Genomic DNA, 27265 nt, shown 5'->3' on the forward strand with positions numbered 1-27265 from the left:
AGACAATATCCTAGGAATCCTAACCTTACTCCAAGAGTAACCTTTGGATTCACACCAATATAGGTATTTACGCCATATCTTATGGTAAATCTTTCTGGTAACAGGTTTCCTAGCCTGTATTAAGGTATCAATAACTGACTCAGAAAACCCACGTCTTGATAAAATCAAGCGTTCAATTTCCAAGCAGTCAGCTTCAGAGAAGTTAGATTTTGATGTTTGATGGGACCCTGTATCAGAAGGTCCTGTTTCAGAGGTAGAGACCAAGGTGGACAGGATGACATGTCCACCAGGTCTGCATACCAAGTCCTGCGTGGCCACGCAGGTGCTATTAGAATCACTGATGCTCTCTCTTGTTTGATTCTGGCAATCAATCGAGGAAGCAACGGGAAGGGTGGAAACACGTAAGCCATCCTGAAGTCCCAAGGTGCTGTCAGAGCATCTATCAGGACTGCTCCTGGATCCCTGGATCTGGACCCGTAACGAGGAAGCTTGGCGTTCTGTCGAGACGCCATGAGATCTATCTCTGGTTTGCCCCAACATCGAAGTATTTGGGCAAAGACCTCCGGATGAAGTTCCCACTCCCCCGGATGAAAAGTCTGACGACTTAAGAAATCCGCCTCCCAGTTCTCCACTCCCGGGATGTGGATTGCTGACAGGTGGCAAGAGTGAGACTCTGCCCAGCGAATTATCTTTGATACTTCCATCATAGCTAGGGAGCTTCTTGTCCCTCCCTGATGGTTGATGTAAGCTACAGTCGTGATGTTGTCCGACTGAAACCTGATGAACCCCCGAGTTTTCAACTGGGGCCAAGCCAGGAGGGCATTGAGAACTGCTCTCAATTCCAGAATGTTTATTGGCAGGAGACTCTCCTCCTGACTCCATTGTCCCTGAGCCTTCAGGGAATTCCAGACGGCACCCCAACCTAGAAGGCTGGCGTCTGTTGTTACAATTGTCCAGTCTGGTCTGCTGAAAGGCATCCCCCTGGACAGATGTGGCCGAGAAAGCCACCATAGAAGAGAATTTCTGGTCTCTTGATCCAGATTCAGAGAAGGGGATAAGTCTGAGTAATCCCCATTCCACTGACTTAGCATGCACAGTTGCAGTGGTCTGAGGTGTAAGCGTGCAAAGGGTACTATGTCCATTGCCGCTACCATTAAGCCGATTACCTCCATGCATTGAGCCACTGACGGGTGTTGAATGGAATGAAGGGTGCGGCAAGCACTTTGAAGTCTTGTTAGCCTGTCCTCTGTCAGGTAAATCTTCATTTTTACAGAATCTATAAGAGTCCCCAGGAAGGGAACTCTTGTGAGTGGAACGAGTGAACTTTTCTTTTCGTTCACCTTCCATCCATGTGACCTTAGAAATGCCAGCACTAACTCTGTATGAGACTTGGCAGTTTGAAAGCTTGAAGCTTGTATCAGAATGTCGTCTAGGTATGGAGCTACCGAGATTCCCCGCGGTCTTAGTACCGCCAGAAGAGCACCCAGAACCTTTGTGAAGATTCTTGGAGCTGTAGCCAATCCGAATGGAAGAGCCACAAACTGGTAATGCCTGTCTAGGAAGGCAAACCTTAGGTACCGATAATGATCTTTGTGAATCGGTATGTGAAGGTAAGCATCTTTTAAATCTACAGTGGTCATGTACTGACCCTCTTGGATCATAGGTAAAATTGTCCGAATAGTCTCCATTTTGAACGATGGAACTCTTAGGAATTTGTTTAGGATCTTTAAGTCCAGGATTGGTCTGAAAGTTCCCTCTTTTTTGGGAACCACAAACAGATTTGAGTAAAACCCCTGTCCCTGTTCCGATCGTGGAACTGGATGGATTACTCCCATTAACAAGAGCTCTTGTACGCAGCGTAGAAACGCCTCTTTCTTTGTCTGGATTGTTGACAATCTTGACAGATGAAATCTCTCTCTTGGAGGAGAGTATTTGAAGTCCAGAAGGTATCCCTGAGATATTATCTCTAGCGCCCAGGGATCCTGAACATCTCTTGCCCAAGCCTGGGCGAAGAGAGAAAGTCTGCCCCCCACTAGATCCGATCCCGGATCGGGGGCCCTCAATTCATGCTGTTTTAGGGGCAGCAGCAGGTTTCCTAGTCTGCTTGCCCTTGTTCCAGGACTGGTTAGGTTTCCAGCCTTGTCTGTAGCGAGCAACAGCTCCTTCCTGTTTTGGTGCAGAGGAAGTTGATGCTGCTCCTGCTTTGAAATTACGAAAGGAACGAAAATTAGACTGTCTAGTCTTGGCTTTGGCTTTGTCCTGAGGCAGGGCATGGCCTTTACCTCCTGTAATGTCAGCGATAATTTCTTTCAACCCGGGCCCGAATAAGGTCTGCCCTTTGAAAGGTATATTAAGCAATTTAGACTTAGAAGTAACATCAGCTGACCAGGATTTTAGCCACAGCGCCCTGCGTGCCTGAATGGCGAATCCTGAATTCTTCGCCGTAAGTTTAGTAAGATGTACTACGGCCTCCGAAATGAATGAATTAGCTAGTTTAAGGACTCTAAGCCTGTCCGTAATGTCGTCCAGAGTAGCTGAACCAATGTTCTCTTCCAGAGACTCAATCCAGAATGCCGCTGCAGCCGTAATCGGCGCAATGCATGCAAGGGGTTGCAATATAAAACCTTGTTGAACAAACATTTTCTTAAGGTAACCCTCTAACTTTTTATCCATTGGATCTGAAAAGGCACAGCTATCCTCCACCGGGATAGTGGTACGCTTAGCTAAGGTAGAAACTGCTCCCTCCACCTTAGGGACCGTTTGCCATAAGTCCCTTGTGGTGGCGTCTATTGGAAACATTTTTCTAAATATCGGAGGGGGTGAGAACGGCACACCGGGTCTATCCCACTCCTTAGTAACAATTTCAGTAAGTCTCTTAGGTATAGGAAAAACCTCAGTACTCGCCGGTACCGCAAAATATTTATCCAACCTACACATTTTCTCTGGTATTGCAACTGTGTTACAATCATTCAGAGCCGCTAACACCTCCCCTAGTAATACACGGAGGTTTTCCAGTTTAAATTTAAAATTTGAAATATCTGAATCCAGTCTGTTTGGATCAGAACCGTCACCCACAGAATGAAGTTCTCCGTCCTCATGTTCTGCCACCTGTGACGCAGTGTCTGACATGGCCCTAATATTATCAGCGCACTCTGTTCTCACCCCAGAGTGATCACGCTTACCTCTTAGTTCTGGTAATTTAGCCAAAACCTCAGTCATAACAGTAGCCATATCCTGTAATGTGATTTGTAATGGCCGCCCAGATGTACTCGGCGCTACAATATCACGCACCTCCCTCTGAGCGGGAGATGTAGGTACTGACACGTGAGGCGAGTTAGTCGGCATAACTCTCCCCTCGTTGTTTGGTGAAATTTGTTCAATTTGTACAGATTGACTTTTATTTAAAGTAGCATCAATACAGTTAGTACATAAATTTCTATTGGGCTCCACTTTGGCATTGCAACAAATGACACAGGTATCATCCTCTGAATCAGACATGTTTAACACACTAGCAAATAAACTTGCAACTTGGAAATACAATTCAATTAGAATAATATTAAAACGTACTGTGCCTTTAAGAAGCACAGAAGATCTATGACAGTTGAAAATTAATAAATTGAAACAGTTATAGCCTCAATCCTTGTAAACAACACAACTTTAGCAAAGGTTTAATCCCATTAGCAAAGATAACAAATTCTGAAAGCAGGAAACAAATTACAGAATAAACGTTTTTTATCTCAGTCAAACTATAATTCTCACAGCTCTGCTGAGAGAAATTACCTCCCTCAAAATAAGTTTTGAAGACCCCTGAGCTCTGTAGAGATGAACCGGATCATGCAGGGAATACAATGAGTTGCTGACTGAAATATTTGATGCGTAGTAAAAGCGCCAAAAAACGGCCCCTCCCCCTCACACACAGCAGTGAGGGAGAACAGAAACTGTCAGAAAACAGATTAAGCAAACTGCCAAGTGGAAAAATAGTGCCCAAACATTTATTCACTCAGTACCTCAGTAAATGAAAACGATTTTACATTCCAGCAAAAACGTTAAACATAATCTCTAGTTATTAAACAGCTTTATGTATTTCTCATCAGTGTAATTCTAGTGAAGTACCATTCCCCAGAATACTGAAGTGTAAAGTATACATACATGACATTATATCGGTATGGCAGGATTTTCTCATCAATTCCATTGTCAGAAAATAAAAACTGCTACATACCTCTATGCAGATTCATCTGCCCGCTGTCCCCTGATCTGAAGTTTACCTCTCCTCAGATGGCCGAGAAACAGCAATATGATCTTAACTACTCCGGCTAAAATCATAACAAAAACTCTGGTAGATTCTTCTTCAAACTCTGCCAGAGAGATAATAACACACTCCGGTGCTATTTTAAAATAACAAACTTTTGATTGAAGATATAAAACTAAGTATAATCACCATAGTCCTCTCACACATCCTATCTAGTCGTTGGGTGCAAGAGAATGACTGGGAGTGACGTAGAGGGGAGGAGCTATATGCAGCTCTGCTGGGTGAATCCTCTTGCACTTCCTGTTGGAGAGGAGTAATATCCCAGAAGTAATGATGACCCGTGGACTGATCACACTTAACAGAAGAAAACACTTTATACATAACACAAACAATGCAAAAAGTAATCGACTTAGCCCACAATAGTGTCAACCAGCATAGAGCCCTAGCTATAAGCCTTAATTCTGTTACAGAGTCTAAGAAAATGGCTTCCCTATCCCAGAAGGGATATCTGACAGTCTTCTAGCATTACTTGGTCTTGTTAGAAAAATGACTGATCATACCTGAAGCAGTTAAGCCTGCAAACTGTTCCCCCCAACTGAAGTTCTCTGGTTTCAAAAGTCCTGCGTGGGAACAGCAATGCATTTTAGTTACTGGTGCTAAAATCATACTCCTCTTCAACAGAAATCTTCATCATTTTCTGTTGTAGAGTAAATAGTACAAGCCGGCACTATTTAAAAATAACAAACTCTTGATAGAAGAAATAAAAACTACAACTAACACCACATACTCTTTACCACCCCCGTGGAGATGCTACTTGTTTAGAGCGGCAAAGAGAATGACTGGGGGGGCGGAGCCTGAGGGGAGCTATATGGACAGCTCTGCTGTGTGCTCTCTTTGCCACTTCCTGTAGGGATTGAGAATATCCCACAAGTAAGGATGAAGCCGTGGACCGGATACACCAATGTAGGAGAAATTCAATTTATGTTTAAATCTTTTTATTAGAACATTTAGAGTAGTATAACAATACTTAATGCATATAAATAGAAAGTACACTGTATGTAATATTCCCTTTTACATATTTGGGGCCGAATTATAAAGCTCCAAATGGAGCTTGATGCCCCGTCGGAAACAGCAGTTATGAAGCAGCGGTGTAAAGACTGCTGCTTCATAACTTGTCTGCCTGCTCTGAGCCTGCGGACATCAATCAGCCCGATCCTATACGATCGGACTGATTGACACCCCCTGCTAGCGGTCGCGAATCTGCAGGGGGCGGTATTGCACCAGCAGTTCACAAGAACTGCTTGTGCAATGATAAATGCATGTGAGGCGGACATGATATGCTACATTGTATCATGTCTGTCCTCACTTTAGTAAATCGGCCCCTTTGTATCTATATCACCGATGCAGGATATTTCTCAGTAGGTTTCCAATGTCTTTTGCTGGGTCCAAGGCAATCTTTATAAGTTTGAAAAATCGCAGTCTCTAGTAAGATCCCCTACGTCTCATGGGGATAAATGGAGAAAGTCAATCCACCTTACAGGGTGGTTATATTTAGTGCACCTTTCACCAAGAAACATAGAACAAAAAACAACAGATAACCAAAACATAAATTAAAAAATAAAAGTTTTCAATTTAAAGGGATATGAAACACAAATGGTTTATTTTATGATTCAGAGAGAACATGCAATTTTAAATAATTTTCTAATTTACATCTATTATTAATTTTTCTTCGTTCTCTTGGTATCTTTTGTTAAAAAGCAGGGATATAAGCTTTGGAGCCGGCGCCTTTCTGGAGCACTATATGGCAGCAGTTTTGCAAGAATGATATCCATTTGCAAGAGCACTAGAGGGCAGCACTGTTTCCTGCCATGTAGTTCTCCAGATGCCTACCTAGGTATCTCTTCAACACAGCATATCATGGAAATGAAGCAGATTTGATAATAGAAGTAAATTGTAACTTTTTTAAAAAAAGCTATGTTCTGTCTGAATCACAAAAGAACATTTTAGTTTCAGTTATAGAGATATCTAGATAGGTAGTGTGCACATTTCTGGAGCCGTACATGACAGGAAACACTGTTGCCACCTACTGTTCTTGCAAATGTATTAGCTAGTTATAAAACTGCTGCCATACATTACTCCAGTCACGGGCACGCTACTACACCTTCCTACCTGCTTTCAACAAAGAATACCAAGAAAACGAAGTAAATTTGATAATAAAATGTCATTTGGAATTTGTACTCTATATGGATCATGACTTTTTTTTTTGTTCCATTTAAACTGCTGCCAAATAGTACTTTAGACATGTGCACACTTCTGAGCCAACCTACCAAGGATACCAAGAGAACAAAGCAAATTTGATAATACAAATAAATTGGAAATGTTTTTAAAATGATACATTTAGAAAGAGGGAAGGGAGCGATATTTAAAGAGAAAAAAAGATAGTGGCATAAAGAGAATAGTAAGGGAATATTCATGTAAACGTGTTCAGGGTAATCATTATAGTAGACCACAACATCAATTTTATGAAAGGTCTCTTTCCATATTATCAATATGTGGTCTCTAAAAAATACAAATTAAAATTAAAAACACCCTGAATTTTTGGTCACTTCCTCAATTTAGAAAACGATGGCCTAGTTTCCATTGCTGTTGTAAACTGTGTGTGTCTATGACGATGATTTATGTTACCACCAGTTTACACAGTTTACTACAGCAATGGAAACTAAACCTATGGTACATACATAATGCATTTCCAAAACAGTGCTTAGTAATAATGGTTTAAATAACTTTCTATACATTGGAAGGAATTTTCTGGTATTTTATACTACTGGTTCCGCTAACAAAACTACAACAAAAGTTGCCTGTCATTAAAAAACAAAACAAACGAAAAAAAAGAGCATGAAAACTTTCAATGGAATGAATTTTATTACTCACGTCACCTACCAATTCACACACATTAAGGCAGGGGAAAACTTCACAGACTATGTAAAAGAAATGATATGGCATGTCTGCATTCCATATTAATTATAGTGCAATAGTCAAAATCGTATGACAATATCAAAGCTTGCTAGTTGCTACATCCCAGCCATAAGTCCTGCAGGAGACATATAAATAAAATTGCTGTAGGAGGAGGAACTTGAGGGCCAGCAGACCTTATTAGGGTTCCATTTTTATTTTATTTTTTTAGAAAAAACTATTTATGCTTACCAGATAAATTCCTTTCCCTCCCACTTCCTCATTACCCCAGTCATTCTGCCGAGGGAACAAGGAAAAGTAGGAGAAACATTAGGGTATAAATGGTGTAAGAATAAAATAAATAATAGGGGACAGCTCATAGACAAGAAAAAATGGGCAGTGGACTCTCCCTATCCGGGAGGAAAGGAATTTATCTGGTAAGCATACATTTTGTTTTCCTTCCTAAGATAGGGAGAGTCCACGGCTTCATTCCTTATTGTTGGGAAAACTATACTCAAGCTCCAAGGACACTGAATGAATAACGGAAGAACAAAAAGGAAGAGGCGGACACTATTCTGAGGGCACCACAGCCTGCAAAACATTTCTCCCGAAAGCTGCTTCAGCCGAAGCAAAAACATCAAACTTGTAAAATTTTGAAAAAGTATGTAAGGAGGACCAGGTAGCCGCCTTGCAAATCTGATCCAGAGGCCACGTTTTTAAAGGCCCAAGAGGAAGCCACTGCTCTAGTGGAATGAGCCGTTATTCTCTCAGGACGACAATGTCCCGCTGTCTCGTAAACTAAGCGGATGACACTCCTTAACCAAAATGACAGGGAAGTAGAAGTAGCCTTCTCCCCATTATGCAATTGTGAAGTAAGCGTTCCTTTGATGAAGAAGGATTAGGACACAAGGAAGGAAAACTAATTTAGTACGTAAAACTTTGCAAAGCAGAGTTCTCAGAAACTCTGCGTGCAGAGGCAATAGCCAATAAAAAGACAACCTTCCAAGATAACAATTTAATGTCAATGGAATGCAGAGGCTCAAACGGAACCTAATGGAAAACACGAAGAACAAGATTTAGGCTCCAAAGAGGATCCCCAGATCTAAACAGAGATCTTAATCAGAGCCTTAACAAAGGACTGCAGGTCTGGAAGCTAAACCAGTCTCTTGTGCATAAAAAAAAAACGTCAGGGCCGAAATCTGTCCCCTCAGGGAACTAGCAGAAAGGTCCTTCTCCAGCCCATCCTGGAGAAAAGATAAGATACTGGGAAACTTAACTCTGTGCCAGAAGAAACCACGCTCTTCACACCAGAATAAGTAGGTCCTCCACACCTTGTGGTAGATACACCGAGTAACTGGTTTACAAACTTGAATAAAAGTATAAATGACGGACTTCCGGTGGGCGGGGCCACCGGGGAGCAGCAGAAGAGCTCAGCATTTTCTTAGCTCAAACTGGCACCTTTACTGCTATTCCCCCCCCCCCCCCGCAACTTCTATCTTGCCAGGCTCACACTCAAGATTGCCTCGGCTGATCACCCACACGAGCAGGACCCGCCATCTGGTCCTGGTCCCCGGGAGGACAGATCACAAAAAAAGTAAAGGCGCGAACGGGCGCCATCTTGGCAGCAGCTCCGGAGCTCCTCTCTACAGGCTCAGGCCCCAGTCATCCCCCCCTGCAGATTAACGCTGTAAGGCTGAAGGTACAACATCCGCTAGCAGCACTGTTGGTGCTCCTTGTGACCACAGACGGCACTGGGCGCTTTGAGGAAGGTGAGGAAGCCTGTGAGGAAAACTTTAGCCCCATGATTCACGGCCCATGGGACCAGAGACTAAAGTGAGTGAGTAACTGCACAACCCCTACAGGATTCTTCTTAGACACTCCTATAAGCTGCTTAGAGCAGATAGAGACTAACAATTAGGCAAACGAAGGAGCAGCCAGACGTGGTGTGAGTGGTGTAAATGACTCTGTTTTTGCTTGCTTACCCTGCCATCAATTTGGTTTGCACACGTTAGGGGTGATACGCCTGCCATACCTGTTTAAGACCTAATACTACCACCCTTACATTATTACACCATTATACACCCTGTTTCTTGCATGGCTGCAGAGGGAAGGAAGGAAGGTGATTGACCACGGCTGCTTTTATTTTCTCTGCTACTTGGATACACACATGGCTGACTTAGACTTGCAACAGTAATCTATCTCTTTAGTGGCCTAGCTGCACTTTTCTAGAAGCTTGATCCTAACACCACGCCTGCTCCACAATCACTAAACACCAGATTTTTCAGGAGGCCATTTCATTGCTCAACTTTGTACAGGGCACCTGGCTCTGAGTTACTCTGTTGCCGCTGATTGCATGCTACTTATACTGCCTCTTTGCAATATATTATATGAAAGTTGACGAATATTTTCAGAGGCTATCCCAGCCTGGGCCTGCCAACATGAGCTGCAGATCTAAAACGCAAAAGAAAAGGCACAAACAAGCCGCTGAAAATCATGCTCAAACCTCCCAGTTAGAAGGGGAAGGAGGCCCTTCAGGAGATCATAACAATAATACTCTGCTGCATGAATTAAAGGCTTTTTTCTTGCCCAAGATGGACACTTTGCAGGCCGGGGTGGAAACACTAACTAGCGAGGTCAGGATGTTTTCTACCCGCCTTGCAAATGCGGAGCAGAGAATTTCTGGGGTTGAAGACAGGCAACAGGAATCTGAGATCTTTTTAAAGAATCTTCTGAATCAGAACCAATATTTGCAGGAGAAAGTCGAAGACTTAGAGAATCGCAGCAGGCGAAAACAACCTCAGAATAGTAGGAATACCAGAATCTGTTAAGGATAAAGATCTGCTTGATTTTACAACCTCTACTCTTCCCACACTCCTTGGTATGCCTAAGGACTTTATACCTCTGGACATTGAGAGGGCGCACCGCATTGGCCCTGACAGACACCTGGATAATTCTAAAGAAAAACCCAGTCAAGTAATCTTCAGATGCCTGAATTATCAGGACAAGGTGGCCATACTGAGAGCATACAGGGCGGCAAAGGAGATAAAATATCAACGCCTCTTACTCTTCCAGGATTTCTCTGTGGAGGTGACCAGAAGGCGCAAAGACTTCTCGCCACTCTGCTCTCTCTTCCATGAAAAGGGTCGCCACTTTGCCCTGTTATACCCGGCTAAGCTCAAGTTGCAGACTCCCTATGGTCCTAAGATCTTCCACTCTTCTGCTGCAGTGCAGGCTTATCTGACATCTGAACGTAGACAGGACAATGGTTGATGTGTTTCCTGCTAAGTGTTTGTATCTCTAACTACTATACATGTTTGGTTACAAAATGTATAATGTTCTTTTTTTGCAGATCTCTTTTCAGCTGATTCTCCGCCCTTTCCTTTTTATATTTGACTGGGATCACTTCCACAACTAAATCCCTTATGGTGGGGTGGTCCTCCCAGCTCTTAGCCGCCAATTTAATCTACGGTGCAATCACCAACAATGCCAGCCCCCCACTTCTGCTCCTGAAGCAGACCTTTGTCCTTACCCCATAACTTTAGCCCCACACCCAGATTGGTTACCCTGTTGTTCTGTTTACTGTTCTACCTTGAATACGTGTATTTACCTCGTTTACCTAAATAGCCAAGAGGTGGGTACAAGACTACTCAGGGATTTCTATTTGGTACCATGCCCCTATAGCGAGGTGGTCACCCCAGTCCTTAACCGCCGACCCAACTCAAAAAGTTCTGAATTGGAGCACCGGCCCCCCGCTTTAACTCCTGGGGGAGGCAAATACCTTCAGGCCATAATCTCAGCCTTACGCGCAGATTGGCTTTCCTGTTACCTTGTTCTTTGTTCCAACCCGTACCTTGATACTCATGCTGTGTACTTACATGGAAAGAAATTTAGTTTAAGATTATTCAGGGAATTTTGTAATGTCCAGTTGTTTTCTTTTTTTGCATCTGTTGAACCATGGCTGCCGATGATATGTTCATGTTGTACTGACCCTTATTTCTCTTCCAGCCACTACCAGTTGGATACTCGGGGACCTCCGGCTACGCCCCCCACGGTGATCCATTCTGTGAAACCTTGCCAGTCTACCCCTCTACACAGTGAGTTTTACTCCACACTAGGCTCACCCTGGGGATACTCTGCCTCCTTATTTGCTCACTACACACTACTCACCCGCACTAGACTACCTACCAGCAAGGGACCCTACACACAAGTTAAAATGTATTCATATGCACGCCTGCACATAACCATCCTATGCCATAACTATGGCCTTACCTATTAGGATAACATCATGGAATGTGGGTGGCATTACTTTGCCTGCAAAGAGAAGCATTATCGTGCGACACCTAAATTCTTTACATACAGATGTAGCACTGTTGCAGGAAATTAAATTATCAGCCGAGGAGCATGAGAAAATACAAATACGTTGGGTGGGACAGGTTCTATGTTCTCCATCTGAGGGCAGAAAGAGGGGGGTGGCCATTCTAATCAGGAAGGGCCTCTCGATATCATTTACACAGACCGAGTTGGACCACAGAGGTAGATACATTATTTCTCTTTTGCATGTTAACACACTCACATACACCATTTGCAACGCTTATGGCCCCAACGATTTTAACCCAGACTTTTGGTCGTCCCTTGTGGCAAAATTATCGGCCTACAATAGCCCCATAATCATGGGTGGGGATTTCAATTTAGCCCAGGCGCTTCCATTAGACAGATTCAAAGACCCTGCAGCAATTAAAACACCACTTAAAACACATTTAGTGATGCACAAGAGAGAAGTGCCTCTGATTAACTCATTCAAAGAAGCCTTGAACCTGACTGATGTTTGGAGGGTGAGGAACCCAGATGGGAGAGACTTTACTTGCCTATCTAAAACTCACCACACTATGTCAAGGATTGACTACTTTCTCACTTCCAATGAGCTTATGCCCCAGATTCACTACACAGATATAGGGCAGGTTACTGTTTCAGACCATGCCCCGATTACCCTAGGGCTACAGCCCACCCCTGAGAGACCTTTGAAGAGATCATGGAAATTACCCACATACCTTTATTGTGATGTGAACTTTCGTCAGCACTTAAAATCTTCCTGGCTACATTATATATCTGACAATGACAGTCACAGAACCACCCCCAACTTATTTTGGCACATCTCTAAGGAAGTGACGAGGGGTCACATCACTTCATTCACAGCTCATTACAACAAAAATAATAAAAAGATGGACAACCATTTTCTCTCACAACTCACTGACGCCTATAATAACTATCTCTATGACCCCACCCCCTCATCCAAGAAAAGGTGCTATGAGTTTAAACAAACCAGGGATACCTTCCTGGCTCAACAGGATATCAGGTTTAACACACATAGCAAAGGTAAATTTTACAGACATGGCAATAAATCTGGCAAACTACTGGCCAAATTGGTAAACTCATATAGGCCTAAATCCTACATAGCAGCCATTAACTCCCAGTCTGCATTAACCTCTAACACCAAAGAAATTATGGCAGAGTTTGTGAGATACTACACCACCCTATATACCAGCCAGCCGATTAATCATGAGGAAAAACAAAAATTTTGGGGGTCGGTGGAGCTCCCAACTATCTCTGAGGAGCAGAAATCAAGCCTTAATGCCCCGATACAGGTGCAGGAAGTGATTAAAGCTATACGAAACAGTAAACTAGGGAAGGCCCCGGGCCCAGGTGGGCTGCCCTCGGAATATTTTAAGTTATTGTGTGATGAAATAGCTCCTACGTTGTCTTCCCTATATTCGGAATACCTAGGGGGCTCTACACAGATGGACGCTCGCTTCTCAGAGGCGAACGTCTGTCTGATACCCAAACCTGACAGAGACCATACCCAAACGTCGTCTTACCGCCCAATCTCCCTACTCAACGGGGACTACAAGCTATTGACGAAGATCCTAGCGGATCGGTTAGCTGGAGTCTTGCCATCTGTTGTCCACGCAGATCAAACCGGCTTTGTCAAGGGCAGGTCCTCCGTGATCAAAATCAGAAAAACCCTGGCAATAACATCACATTACTGGTACAATGCTCGCTCTCAGGTCCCCTCTAGATTACATGATGCATGTCTCTTGGCGCTTGACGCCGAGAAGGCATTCGACAGGATAGAGTGGGATCATTTACACACGTCGCTGGAAAGATTTGGGATTACAGGAAACTTTTATGACTTCCTTCACACATTATACACTAACCCCAAGGCCTCCCTGATAGTAAACGGCGGCCTCTCCCCATCTTTCGGACTGCAGAGGTGTACTAGGCAAGGCTGCCCCCTTTCCCCCCTGCTGTTTGACCTGGCCATAGAGCCCCTGGCCTCATACATCAGGCAGCACTCAGAAGGCCTGGATATTCTTGGCCACAGGTATCACTTGTCTCTGTACGCGGATGACTTGCTGCTATTCGTAGGCAACCCACATAATAACTTACGCCCCCTCCTGGACATCATTGAAAGTTTTGGTTCTTTCTCGGGCTATAAAATCAATATTGACAAATCAGAGGTTACTTGGCTGCAGAATTCCCATAACACTATACTGACAGACACTGGCCTTAGGGTTACGGAAGGTTAATTTAAATACCTAGGGATTAAAATACATGTCGACCCCTCCAAATGATATAACCTTAATCTCACTTGTAATGTGGCGAACATCAAGCAGCTGCTCTTACACTGGGCGAAACTTCCTCTATCCCTGTCGGGTAGGATACACCTGTTTAAGATGGTGGCCTTGCCCAAGCTCCTTTACCCATTACAGATGCTGCCCCTGCTCATGACACGAAGGGACTCTGACTCACTTCAGGCCTCCCTGGGGCATTTCATTTGGCAAGGTAAAAAACATAGGATAAACAAATCTGCCCTATTTATGCCATTGAGTGAAGGGGGACTGCGTCTTCCGAATATTCTCTGGTATAACCGGGCTGCTCTATCCAAAATTATATTAGACTGGCTGGTGGGGAATAGTCACTTCACCATACCTGAACTAGAGACCAGGCTGATCAGACCGATACACCTGTCTTTTCTGCCCCACGCAACCTTCCGCTCTCTTCCTCTACATATACAAACTCACATATTATTTAGGGACCCCCTGAGGGCTTGGTCCAAGATCTGTAAATCGCTGGGGGTACAAAGTTCAGTGAGCAAATACTTGCCTATTCAAGGTAATTTACAATTCTTACCTGGCTACACAACGGAGGTGTTTGCCACTTGGCAACAGAAGAGTCTCACTAGACTTTATCAGCTAGTTAACCCATTAACTTTGGAAATTATTCCCTTCCAGGAGCTAAAAAACACATATGACCTCCCTAACTCACATAGTTTCGCATACTTCCAAAGCAGACACTACCTGTATAAACTACTATCAGACAAACTACTAACCAACGGACCTTCTGCTATTGATAAATTGTGTACCCTGGCCAGGCTGGGATCCTACAGGCTCTCACATACTTATGACCTGTTTCTTAAACACTTTGAGAAGCGAGCCTTGCAGGGAATCTTGAGGAAATGGTCAGACTATAGAGACCTCTCTGTGGACCCTGACCTTCTGAGAGCCAGTTTTCAGAAGGTACATATTTGTACAATCTCTGCAACATTAAGAGAAACACATATGAAACTTATGCACCAATCCTATATCACTCCCAAACTTCGCTCCAAATGGGTTCTAGGAGCTGAGGATATCTGTTATAAATGTAGATTCATGCACCCTGACTGGACCCACTTATTATGGGATTGTCCCAAACTGAAAAAATACTGGCACAGGATTTCGTATTGGTTAACAAAAGTGACGAGACAACAGGTGACACTCACAGCACAGCACGTCATATTCCTGATACCAGGGGATAGAATATACAGGTTTGACATTTTTATATCCACTATTCTTATGTTGGCTAGGCAACTTATTTTGGCGGGGTGGAGTGAGAGGAGGACCCCCCCTTTCAGCAGTTAATTAATAAGATACAGATATAGTTGAACAGGCAGACACAAAGAGGGACGTGGAGAAACGAATTAAGAGATTTTTACATAAATGGGAGGCTTACCTGCTTTTCCTACCACCTAGTGTTAGGGACAGTATCATTTTCCCGTTTAGAAACAGCTCCTATATTCTAAATGAGAACCTATGGGGTAACTGGTGCTTGTCTGTTGGCTTGCGCTACATAAGTCCCAATGTACAAAGGCAAATAAAGGTACTTCTCGGCGACCTGTGGGGGGTGAGCTGGAGGTACTCCGGGTAAGTGTTAAGTGTTAAATGGATGTACTTACTTTGATTGTTTTTTATATGTTCACTGTTTATTTGTGAGTTTTGTTCTGTTTCTTTTCTATGTATATATAAATGCCTTAGGACGGATTGGGTCCGCACCTTTACATGGCTAACTAGGGATCTTGCCACAAGACATATTGAATGTATCTATTGTTATGATGAATATTGTGTAACTACCTGAAGTTTCTTGTTATTTCATTCTACCTTGAGTGGTGATGTATGTGGTGGACCTTTTTGTCCTTGATATAAATAAAGTTATTAAAAAAAAAAAAAGTATAAATGACACTCTCAGAGAAACCTCTCTTGGCTAAGACTAAGCGTTCAATCTCCATGCAGTCAGTCTCAGAGAATCTAGATTTTGATGAACAAATGTACTTTGTATCAGCAGGTCTCTGCGACAAGGTAACTTCCACGGAGATGAGGACATCATCCCCACTAGATCCGCAAACCACATATTTTGCGGCCACGATGGAGCAATCAGGATTACTGATACCTGCTCCTGCTTGATGCGGGCCACCACTCAAGGAAGAAGCGGTAATGGAGGAAAAAGATATATGAGTTTGAACCTCCAGGGCACTGCTAGTGCATCTATTAGATCCGCTTGGGGATCCTTTGACCTCGACTCGTACCTGGGTAGCTTGGTATTGAGACGGGACGCCATGAGATCTATCTCGGGCGTCCCCCACTTGCTGCATATCTTTGCAAACACCTTTGGATGGAGAGACCATTCCTCTGGATGAAAGGATTGTTCGGGGGCTGCCCCTTCATGACGATTTCTTTTCAGCGGCCTTCTTATTTTGCTTGGATTTATTCCAGGACTGAGCCGGCTTCCAAGTGCTCTTGGGTTGCTCGGGCTTGGAGGAGGATTGTTGTCAGAACGAAAGAAATTAAAATTATAATATTGTCGTCCCTTAGACTTGTTTTTCTTATCTTGCGGTAGGAAAGCACCCTTGCCTCCGGTAACCGTAGAAATAATGGAGTCCAGGCATGGAACAAATAAAATCTTTCCCTTGAAGGAAAGAGAAAGGAGTCTGGACTTAGAAGTCATATCTGCAAACCAAGACTTCAACCAGAGCGCCCGGCGGGCTAGGACCACAAACCCAGAGGTCTTTTCATTTAGGCGAATAACTTGCATGTTCACATCACAGATAAAAGAATAAGCAATTCTCAGAGCTCTAACCCCTTAATGACAACTGACGTACCAGGTACGTCCTGCAAAAACTGTCAGTTAGTAACAATGGACATACCTGGCACGTCATTTGTCTAATTGAGTGCTGGAAGTAAGAAAATTGAAAAATGGTCTGGTCATTAAGGGGTTAATTCTGTCTTGAATATCCTCGAGGGGAGACTCCACCTCAATGAGTTCTGACAAAGAGTCGCACCAGTAGGGAGCGCGTGCAATCTCAAAAGTTGCAATCTGCCGAAGGAGGGAGAGGGGAAAGGGAAAACATTTTTGGAAAGGGACCCAGGAGGGGGAGGGGTTTAATGGGGGGAAACTACACTACAGAAAATTTATTTGATCGCATTTGGCCGTAATATGGTGGCATGAAATATACTAAAATGGGCCTAGATCAATACTTTGGGTTGTTTAATACTCTACACTAAAGCTATTATTAACCCTACAAGCTCCCTACAAGCTACCTAATTAACCCCTTCACTGCTGGGCATAATACAAAGTGTGGTGCACAGCAGCATTTAGGGGCCTTCTAATTACCAGAAAGTAATGCCAAAGCCATAAATGTCAGCTATTTCTGGACAAAGGATATCCCAGAGAAGCATTTACAACCATATTTGCTATAATAGCACAAGCTGTTTGTAAATAATTTTAGTGAGAAACCAAAAGTTTGTAAAATACGTTTTATTTGATTGCATTTGGCTGTAAAATGGTGGCATGAAATATACCAAAATGGGCCTAGATCAATTCTTTGGGTTGTCTACTAAAAAAAAACACATAAATTATGCTTACCTGATAATTTCATTTCCATCTGTGGGAGGAGTCCACTGCTTCATTCATTACTTGTGGGAATTAAGAACCTGGCCACCAGGAGGAGGCAAAGACACCTCAGCCAAAGGGTTTAATACTTACCCCACTCACCTCATCCCCCAGTCCTTCTGCCAAGGGAACAAGGAACAGTAGGAGAAATATCAGGGTATAAATGGTGCCAAAAGAATATTAGATTTTGGTCCACCACCGGAGCAAATAGGCAGGAGCAGAGGCCTCTCCTCCCACAGATAGAAATGAAATTATCAGATAAGCATAATTTATGTTTTCCATCTTAATGGGAGGAGAGTTCACTGCTTCATTCATTACTTGTGGGAACAAATACCCAAGCTCTAGAGGACACTAAATGAACAAAAATGGGAGAGTAAAAGGAGGCGGACCCGAAACTGAGGGCACCACAGCCTGCAGAACCTTTCTCCCAAACACAGCTTCCGCCTAAGCAAAAACGTCAAATCTGTAAAACTTTGAAAAAGTGTGTAAGGAGGACCAAGCAGCCGCCTTTAAAATCTGATCCATAGAGGCCTTGTTCTTAAATGCCCAAGAAGAGACCACAGCCCTAGTTGAGTGAGCTGTAATCCTCTGAGGAGGCTTATGTCCCGCTGTCTCATATGCCAAACGGATAACACTCCTCAACCAAAAAGACAGTGAAGTGGAAGAGGCCTTCAGCCCCCTACACTTCCCTGAATACGCCACAAATAAGGACGAAGTCTGTCTGAAATCCTTTGTGGCCTGAAGATAAAACTTCAAGGTCCGAACCACATCTAAATTATGAAGTAACCTCTCTTTAGGCTAAGAAGGGTTAGGACACAAGGAAGGAACTACTATCTCCTGATTAATGTTACGATCTGACACCACCTTGGGAAGAAATCCCAACCTGGTGCGAAGCACGGCCTTATCAGCGTGAAAAAACAGGTAAGGGGGCTCAGATTGCAAGGCCGCGAACTCAGAGACTCTGTGAGCCGATGCACTAGCCAGAAGAAACAGAACCTCCCAAGAAAGAATCTTAAAGTGAATGTAAATTTTGATGCTAAAGTGCCCGGTTTTTAAAAATTTGATTAAAAACAGGGGCACTTTAATTAATCAAAATTTACATTTCACTACTGTTGTGAAAAAAAACGTACCTTTTAATCTTGACAGCAGCTCCAGCTTCCTCCACCCGTTGCAAAGCCTCTTCCTGGGTCTAAAATGAGGAATCAGGCTTCCTCCAATTACGGCTTTGAATCAGTCACTGATTGGAGGATGACCTATCCATCATTTCTGACATCAGAAATGGCTTGCAACGACAGGAGGAAGCTGGAGCTGCTGTCAAGTTTAAAAGGTAAGTTTTTTTAAGTAACAAGAGTGAAATGTACATTTTGATGAATTAAAGTGCCCCTGTTTTTAATCGAATTTTTAAAAACCGGGCACTTTTGCATCAAAATTTACATTCACTTTAATGTCAAGCGCATGCATAGGCTCAAAAGGAGCCCTCTGCAAAACTTTAAGAACCAAGTTCAAGCTCCAAGGAGGAGCAGAAGGTCTAAATACCGGTCTGATTCTGGACAAAGCCTGAACAAAAGACTGAATATCAGGAAGCTCTGCTAGTTTCTTGTGTCACAGAACCGATAAGGCAGAGATCTGTCCCTTTAAGGAACTGGCGGAAGGCCCTTATTCCGGACCATCTTGAAGAAAAGCCAGAATCCTGGATACCCTAATCTTGTGCTAGGGATATCCATGTTCCTCACACCAGGATAAGTAGGTCCTCCACACCTTATGATAGATGCGACGAGTAAACGGCTTCCTGGCCTAAATGAGAGTATCGATCATCCTCTCTAAAAAAACCTTTCTTGGCCAAGACTAGGTGTTCAATCACGCAGTCAGCCTCAGAGAATCGAGATTTTGATGGAGAAAAGAGCCCTGGATCAGTTGATCTCTGCAACAGGGTAACCTCCATGGAGGAGATGATGACATCCCCACCAGATCCGCAAACCATATCCTCCGCGGCCACAACGGAGAAATCAGAATGGTTGAAGCTTGCTCTTGTTTGATGCGGGCCACCACTCGAGGAAGAAGTGGCAACGGAGGAAAAATGTATGTTAGGTTGAACTCCCAAGGCACCGCTAAAGCATCTATCAGCTCTGCCTGAGGATTCGTAGACCGCGACCCGTATCGGGGTAGCTTGAAGTTGAGTCTGGATGCAATGAGGTCTATCTCCGGCGTCCCCCATTCCCCCGGATGAAACAATTGTCTGCTGAGAAAAAACGCCTCCCAGTTGTCCACACCCGGAATGTGGATCGCTGAGAGCGAACAGTTGTGGGACTCTGCCCATTCCAGAATCTGAGATACTTCCCCCATGGCAAGGGAGCTTCTCGTTCCCCCCATGATGGTTGATGTAAGTTTTCCGACTGGAATCTGATGAATCGGGACAACCCCAGAGGGGGGCCAAGCCCCCAGAGCATTGAATATCGCTCAAAGTTCCATAATATTTATCGGTCGGGTCGACTCCTGTCGAGTCCACCTGCCCTGTGCCCTTCTGGCACCTCAAACAGATCCCCATCCCGATAGGCTTGCGTCCGTGGTCACAATCTCCCACAATGGCCTCAAGAAGGATGCCCCCTGGGACAGCTGTCCCAGACAGATCCAGCTAGAGAGGGATTCCCTCGCTCGGTCGTCCAGAGAGATCTGTTGGGATAGATCTGAGTAATCGCCGTTCTATTGCCTCAACATTCATAGCTGAAGAGGTCTTAGATGGAACCTGGCGAAAGGAATGACATCTATGCTGGATACCATGAATCTAAACACCTCCATGCACCTGGCCACAGATGGCCTTGATGAGATCTGAAGGGCAAGACAGCTGGACGCAATCTTGGAACGTCTCTGTTCTGTCAAGAATATCTTCATGGATATTGAATCTATTATCGTACCCAGGAATTCCACCCTGTTGCTGGGGACCAGAGAACTCTTCGCCTTGTTTATCTTCCATCTGTGGGATCGAAGGAGAAGAAGATCCCTCGAGTGATCCTCCATGAGACTGCAGGACGGAGCCTGGACCAGGATATCGTCCAGATAAGGAGCCACTGCAATACCTCTGGCTCTTGCTACCGCAAGCAGCGCTCCCAGAACATTTGTAAAGACTCTTGGGGCAGGCGCCAGACCGAACGACAGGGCCACAAACTGGAAGTGTTGGTGCAGAAATGTGAATGTCCTTGTGGATTGGTATGTGAAGGTAAGCATCCTTCAAATCTATTGTTGTCATAAATTGCCCCTTTTGAACTAGGGGTAGGATTGATCTGATCGTCTCCATTTTGAACGATGGGACTGACAGAAACTTGTTTAGGCATTTTAGGTCCAGAATTGGGCAGAAAGTGCCCTCCTTTTTTGGGACCACAAAAAGGTTTGAATAGTACCCTAGACCCCTTTCTGCTAGAGGTACTGGAATGATTACTCAGAGAGAGGAGAGATCCCTCACACACTCTAGAAAGGCACCTCTCTTTGCGGATAGGTTTGACAAGAGGAACCTGCCCCTGGCGGATGAGTCTTGAACCCTATCCTGTAGCCCTGGGTGATAACCTCCAGAACCCAAGGATTCTGAACGTCTCTCATCCAAGCCTCTGTGAACAGAGATAGTCTGCCCTCTACGCAATCCATAGACAGATTGGGGGCCGCCCCTTCATGCCGACTTTGTCTCGGCTGGCTTCTTGCTCTGCTTGTACTTGTTCCAAGATTGAGCCGACTTCCAAGATCCCTTGGACTTCTCGGTCTTCACAGGTTGCTGGCATTGAGACTTGTCCGAACAAAAGGGACGAAAAGTAGAACCCTAAGGCTTGTTCTTTTTACCCTGCGGTAGGAAAGAACCCTTGCCTCCCGTCCCAGGGAATATGATAGAGTCCAGGCCTGGACCAAAAAGAACCTTCCCCTGAAACGGGAGGGATAGCAATCTAGACTTGGAAGTCATGTCAGCAGACCACAACTTTAACCACAGAGCCCTACGGGCTAGCACAGAGACACCTGATGTCTTATCATTAAGGCGAATAACCTGCATATTTTGCGTCACACACGGCATCATTCCTTACTGTTGGGAAATACCCAAGCTCTAGAGGACACTGAATGATAACGGGAGGGACAAAAAGAAAGGTGGACCCTAATCTGAGGGCACCACCGCCTGCAAAAACTTTCTCCCGAAAGTTGCTTCAGCCACAGCAAAAACATCAAACTTGTAAAATTTAGAAAAAGTAAGTAAGGAGGACCAGGTAGCTGCCTTACAAATCTGATCCATAGAGGCCTCGTTCTTAGAGGCCCAAGAGGAAGCCACTGCTCTAGTAGAATGAGCCGTAATCCTCTGAGGAGGTTTATGTCCCGCTGTGTCATAAGCCAAGCGGATAACACTCCGTAACCAAAAAGATAAGGAAGTTGAAGAGACCTTCTGTCCCTTACTCTTCCCGGAATAGACAACGGACAAGGACGAAGTCTGTCTAAAATCCTTAGTAGCCTGAAGGTAGAACTTTAAGGTGCGAACCACATCCAAATTATGAAGCAAACGTTCCTTCGCAGAAGAAGGATTTGGACACAAGGAAGGAACCACAATCTCTTGATTGATGTTGCGTTAATACACGACTTTAGGCTGAAAACCTAACTTAGTACGTAGGACAGCTTTAGCCGAATGGAACACCAGATAAGGAGGCTCACATTGCAAGGCGACAATCTCAGATACTCTGCATGCAGAAGCAATAACCAGTAGAAAAAGAACCTTCCAGGACAACAATTTAATGTCAATCTCATGCAAAGGCTCAAACGGAGCCCGATGCAGAACCTTAAGAACAAGATTTAGACTCCAAGGAGGAGCCTTAGATCTAAACACAGGTCTGATTCGAATCAGAGCTTTAACAAAGGACTGTACATAAGGAAGCTCAGAGAGCCTATTGTGCAGTAACAGATAGGGCCGAAATCTGTCCCCTCAGGGAACTGGCAGAAAGGCCCTTCTCCAGTCCATCCTGGCGAAACGATAGGATCCTGGCAACCATAACTTTATGCCAGGAAAATCCACGCTCTTCACACGAGAATAAGTAGGTTCGCCACACCTTATGATAGATGCGACGAGTAACGGGCTTACGAGCTTGAATGAGAGTATCAATCACTCTCTCTAAAAAACCTCTCTTGGCTAGGACTAAGCGTTCAGTCAGCCTCAGAGAATCTAGATTTTGATGAACAAAGGGACCTTCAATCAAGGGATCCCTGCAACAAGGTAACTTCCAAGGAGGAGATGATGACATCTTCACCAGAACCGCAAACCACATCCTTCACGGCCACGATGGAGCAATCAGTATCACTGATGCCTGCTTCTGCTTGATGCGGGCCAAGGAAGAAGTGGTAACGGCGGGAAAAGGTAAATTAAACTGAATCTCCAATGCATTGCTAATGCATCTATTAGCTCCGCCTGAGGATCCCTGGATCTCGACCCATATCTGGGTAGCTTGGTATTGAGACGAGACACCCTTAAATCTATCTCTGGCGTCCCCCACTTGATGCATATCTCTGAAAACAATTTGGGATGGAGAGACCATTCCCCCGGATGAAAGGATTGTCTGCTGAGAAAATCCGCTTCACAGTTATCCACACCCGGAATGTGGATCGCTGACAGCGAACAGCAGTGGGCATCCACCCACTCCAGAATTCAAGATACTTCCCTCATTGCTAGGGAGCTTCTCGTACCCCCAAGGTTATATTGTCTGATTGGAATCTGATAAACCGGCACTAACCCTGAAGGGACCAAGCCTTCAGAGCATTGAAGAATGCTCGAAGTTCTAGAATGTTGACCGGGAGGGAGCGTTCCTCCTGAGACCACAGGCCCTGTGCCATCCTGGCACCCCAAACAGCTCCCCGTCTTGATAGACTTGCGTCCATAGTCACAATCTCCCAGGATGGTCTTAAGAAGGATGTCCCTTGGGACAGATGATCTGGACAGAGCCACCAAGAGAGGGATTCTCTCAACTGGTTGTCCAGAGAGATCTGTTGAGACAGATCCGAATGATCACGTTCCACTGCCTCAGCATGCACAGTTGCAGTGGCCTGAGACGGAACATGGCAAAAGGAATGATGTCCATTCTGGACACCATGAGACCAAATACCTCCATACACTGAGCCACAGAGGGCCTTAAGGAGGTCCGGAGGGCAAGACATGCCAAAGCAAGTTTGCAGCGTCTCTGGTCTGTTAGAAATATCACTTGAAGTAATGTTCAATTCTTGTTTATTGAGACATCACATAAATAGAAAGCACAACGTTTCGGTCTAACTGACCTTAATCATGTTGCATACACATATGCCCTAAACCACTCTTTTTAAACCCAAACTGGGAGGAGTCTAGTACCTATACAGGTGTTCCACATCGTTAACATTGCCATACACTAATTGAAGGTCTCACAGTTCCATTTAGTGGTAGAAGAGATATTCATCTATACACATGAGAACCTAAAAAACAATACAGGTTCACTACCAAATATATATGGATATACATGCACAATACAAAATTAATTCATTAAAAACAACAGTATATTTCCACCTACAACAATCCAAACTTTAATGCCTATTAACAACTCCCTTATTTAATTTTACAAAGTAACATTCCAGTCTATTTCCTTATTCATGCCCAGTGGGATTAGAGATTGAAGGGTATAAATCCAAAATGTCTCCATGCTTTTAAGCATTTTTTGTCTATCCCCACCTCGTCTAGGCCTCTTGACCTGTTCTACCACATGAAATCTAAACTGGGAGATACTATGTCCTGCTTGTAAGAAGTGGTTAGAGACAGGGGCATCCTTATTCCCACAGCGTATATTGGATTTGTGTTCATTTATTCTATCTCTTATCCTACGTGTAGATTCCCCAATATATATTTTGGAACAGGGACATTTAATAATATAAGTAGTCTTAACTACAGTTAAAAAAAACCTGGAATATGACATTTTCTCCCATTCAAGGGATTGCACAAAGGACTAAATTTGGACACAAAAACAAGACGTTTGTTCTCTTGTTTATCCTTTCTCCCTACATTGTAATCCCCCTTCAAAATAGACTGTCTAGGTATGGCACTTATTTCTCTTATCTGTTGTTGTATGAGTTGCTCAAAGTAACCTCTCTCCAGAAAAAAGCTCTCCCATCTCTTTCAACCGTATCTCAGCCACAGTGTCCTCAGACACAATTTTTATGATTCACAAGAGTTGACTTCTAGGCAAACTTTTAATCAAAGGGGGATGGTGGGCACTTTCATATCTCAACAGGTTATTCCTGTCACTGTCTTTCCTGTATAAATCCACCTTTAATTTCCCATCAACCTTTAGTATAGTAGTGTCTAGAAAGTCAACTGACTCCTCGCTATGTGTTATCTTAAATTTAATGTGTCTGGTGGAGATATTTAAATCCGCCACAAATCCCAACAGGGAATCAATGTCGCCCCCCACACATATGCCAAAAATATCATCTATGTACCTGTACAAACATAGTCCATACTGCAAAAAAGCCTTATGAATGTATACAAAGCTCTCCTCATAGATATTCATAAATATATTGGCATATGTGGGGGCGACATTTGATCCCACGGCCATCCCCTGGCACTGAATGTAGAATTGATCCTGAAATAGGAAGTAGTTACAGTAAAGTAAAAGTGGCAGTAATTCCAAAAAAAATTCACATTGAAAACCAGAAAACATCCTACTGGAAACCATAGCCTGCCTCATAGCCCCCAAACCACTGACATCGGTGATAGAGGTATAAAGGCTAGTTACATCTAAAGAATATAGAATCAGCTTATTACTCTGCATGTCTAAGGTCTCTAATTTCACCAGAAAATCTCCAGTGTCTTTAATATGAGATATAGATTGGGTGGTAAGTGGTCTCAAACTTCTATCCAGGTACTTTAAAACATTAGTTAGAATAGAGTTGGTACTAGCTACAAAAGGGTGACTTGGTGGGGTCTTTTTATTTTTATATATTAGGGACGGAACCCCAAAACTCAAATTGAGAGTCTGGGACCAGGAATAATCTTTTAAAGGAAGACAAAGGGGAAAAGGAAAATCCAATTCTGTCCCATTCGTTCTTAATAATGTTCACCATCTTTACAGGCACAGGAAAAGTTAAAGGCACTACCCTGTCCTCGTAAACTCTGTCTAATTTAGGAATCAAAGATTCATCAGGCAGCTTGGCCTCTGGAACCTATAATGTAGACAGGACTTCCTTTAGAAGAAAACATAACTGTTCAATCTTAAATCTAAAGGCTGGTTCCTCCGCAGCAGGAGGCTTAGAGGCAGTAGACTCCATCCCAGAAAGTTCACCCTCTGAAGCCTCAGAGTGCGACTCATCCTCAGATAACTGCGACAAAGCAGAGAAATCCAATACATTACATGATGACCCCTGAGCAGGAGAGCTATGTTTACCCTTCTGCTTGTGCTTAGCAGGGTGAGGTAAAGCACTGAAGACCTCAGACACCGCCGTCTTCAACTGCGCTGTAAAATTTGATGGTAGAAGGCCCCCTCCAGATGGAGGATCAAGCACAGTACGGGAAGCTGCGCGTGTAGAAGGAGATGACTGTTGGGTATGCACCTCATGGGATGGCGAGTGGATGGCTCAGTGGTACTAAAGCGGTTAACTTTCTTAACGTTGTTAAGGCATGTGGAACATAGTTGAGAGGGTGGGCATACCAAGGCATCCTCACAATATAAACAGGTATGACTATTTGGAATAGAGGGTGTACCCTCTAGTATCTCAGAATCTTCCATAGCTTAAGCTAATGACAGTAGGACACAGAAATTAAACGATCTTCATTTCTCAAAAAGCGGCACCTTTATACTCCTAATGGCTGGGGCACTCACCACTTCCTAGACCCAGACAATATATAGAAATAGCATTTTCTATGACAGCCAGCTCGGTCAGGAAAGAGGAAATTAAAGTGAGACCACTCCCAGTCACATGGTGCACAAGGCAGGACCGCCCCTGCTATGAGAAAAAGCGCGCCAAGCTACAAGCTGTGCAGCACTTAAAGTGAAAGTAAAAACCTGTGCATTCCAGCCCTATAACAAACAGCCTATGAGCCCAATAAAATCTCACACAAAGAGCTGCATAAAATCAAAGCATCACATTCAATAATTCCCCTCAAGAGATATTAACCCATGATTCTATTAAGATAAAAGGAGCCACACTGTGATCCTGTCTTCGAATGTTTCAACATATGTAAAAATTGAAATCTTGCTGTGAAACAGAAACACAGCAGCCTCTCAAGTGTGACAGTCTTGTAGCATCGCTCCTGACATGGATTTGAGTGAAAAAGACAAGCAGGCAGTGAAACTCGTCAACACTGATTGCTTAGGAGCTGTTAGCAGGCAGTCTGGATGGGTTCGCAGAAAGACTCTCCCTGCATCTCCAAACTAACTTTCGTCAATGCTCTCACTGATAGGCTGACAAGACTACTTAAAAACTCCAGTCCCATATTGAAGGGCAGATACCCCGCCTAAGGAACTACTCTGATACCTTCTGACACTTCTCTGTCGTCCTCCTGTGAGGAAAGGCAAAGAATGACTGGGGAATGGGGGAAGTGGGAGAGGTATTTAAGCCTTTGGCTGGGGTGACTCCTAATTGTGGCCAGGTTCAGTATTTCCCAAAAGTAAGGAATGATACCATGGACTCTCCTTATATTAAGAAGGAAATAAACACCTTTGGCAATGAATGAGGAAAAAAGACAGCCAAAACTACATGTGCCAGTCAACAGAATTTAGGATTCATGCAATGAAGCTGTTATATATTTATAAAATTATTTAGTAGACAAAAAAT

At 43.9% G+C, this 27265-nt stretch overlaps 1 protein-coding gene across 2 annotated transcripts in view; it reads right to left on the bottom strand.

Moving 5' to 3' along the window:
- Positions 1 to 27265, bottom strand: part of CDK6 (cyclin dependent kinase 6) — a 919339-nt gene that overhangs the window by 662241 nt on the left and 229833 nt on the right. The window lies entirely within an intron of this gene.

Source organism: Bombina bombina, chromosome 5, assembly GCF_027579735.1.
Source record: "Bombina bombina isolate aBomBom1 chromosome 5, aBomBom1.pri, whole genome shotgun sequence".
NCBI classification, from domain to species: Eukaryota; Metazoa; Chordata; class Amphibia; order Anura; family Bombinatoridae; genus Bombina; species Bombina bombina.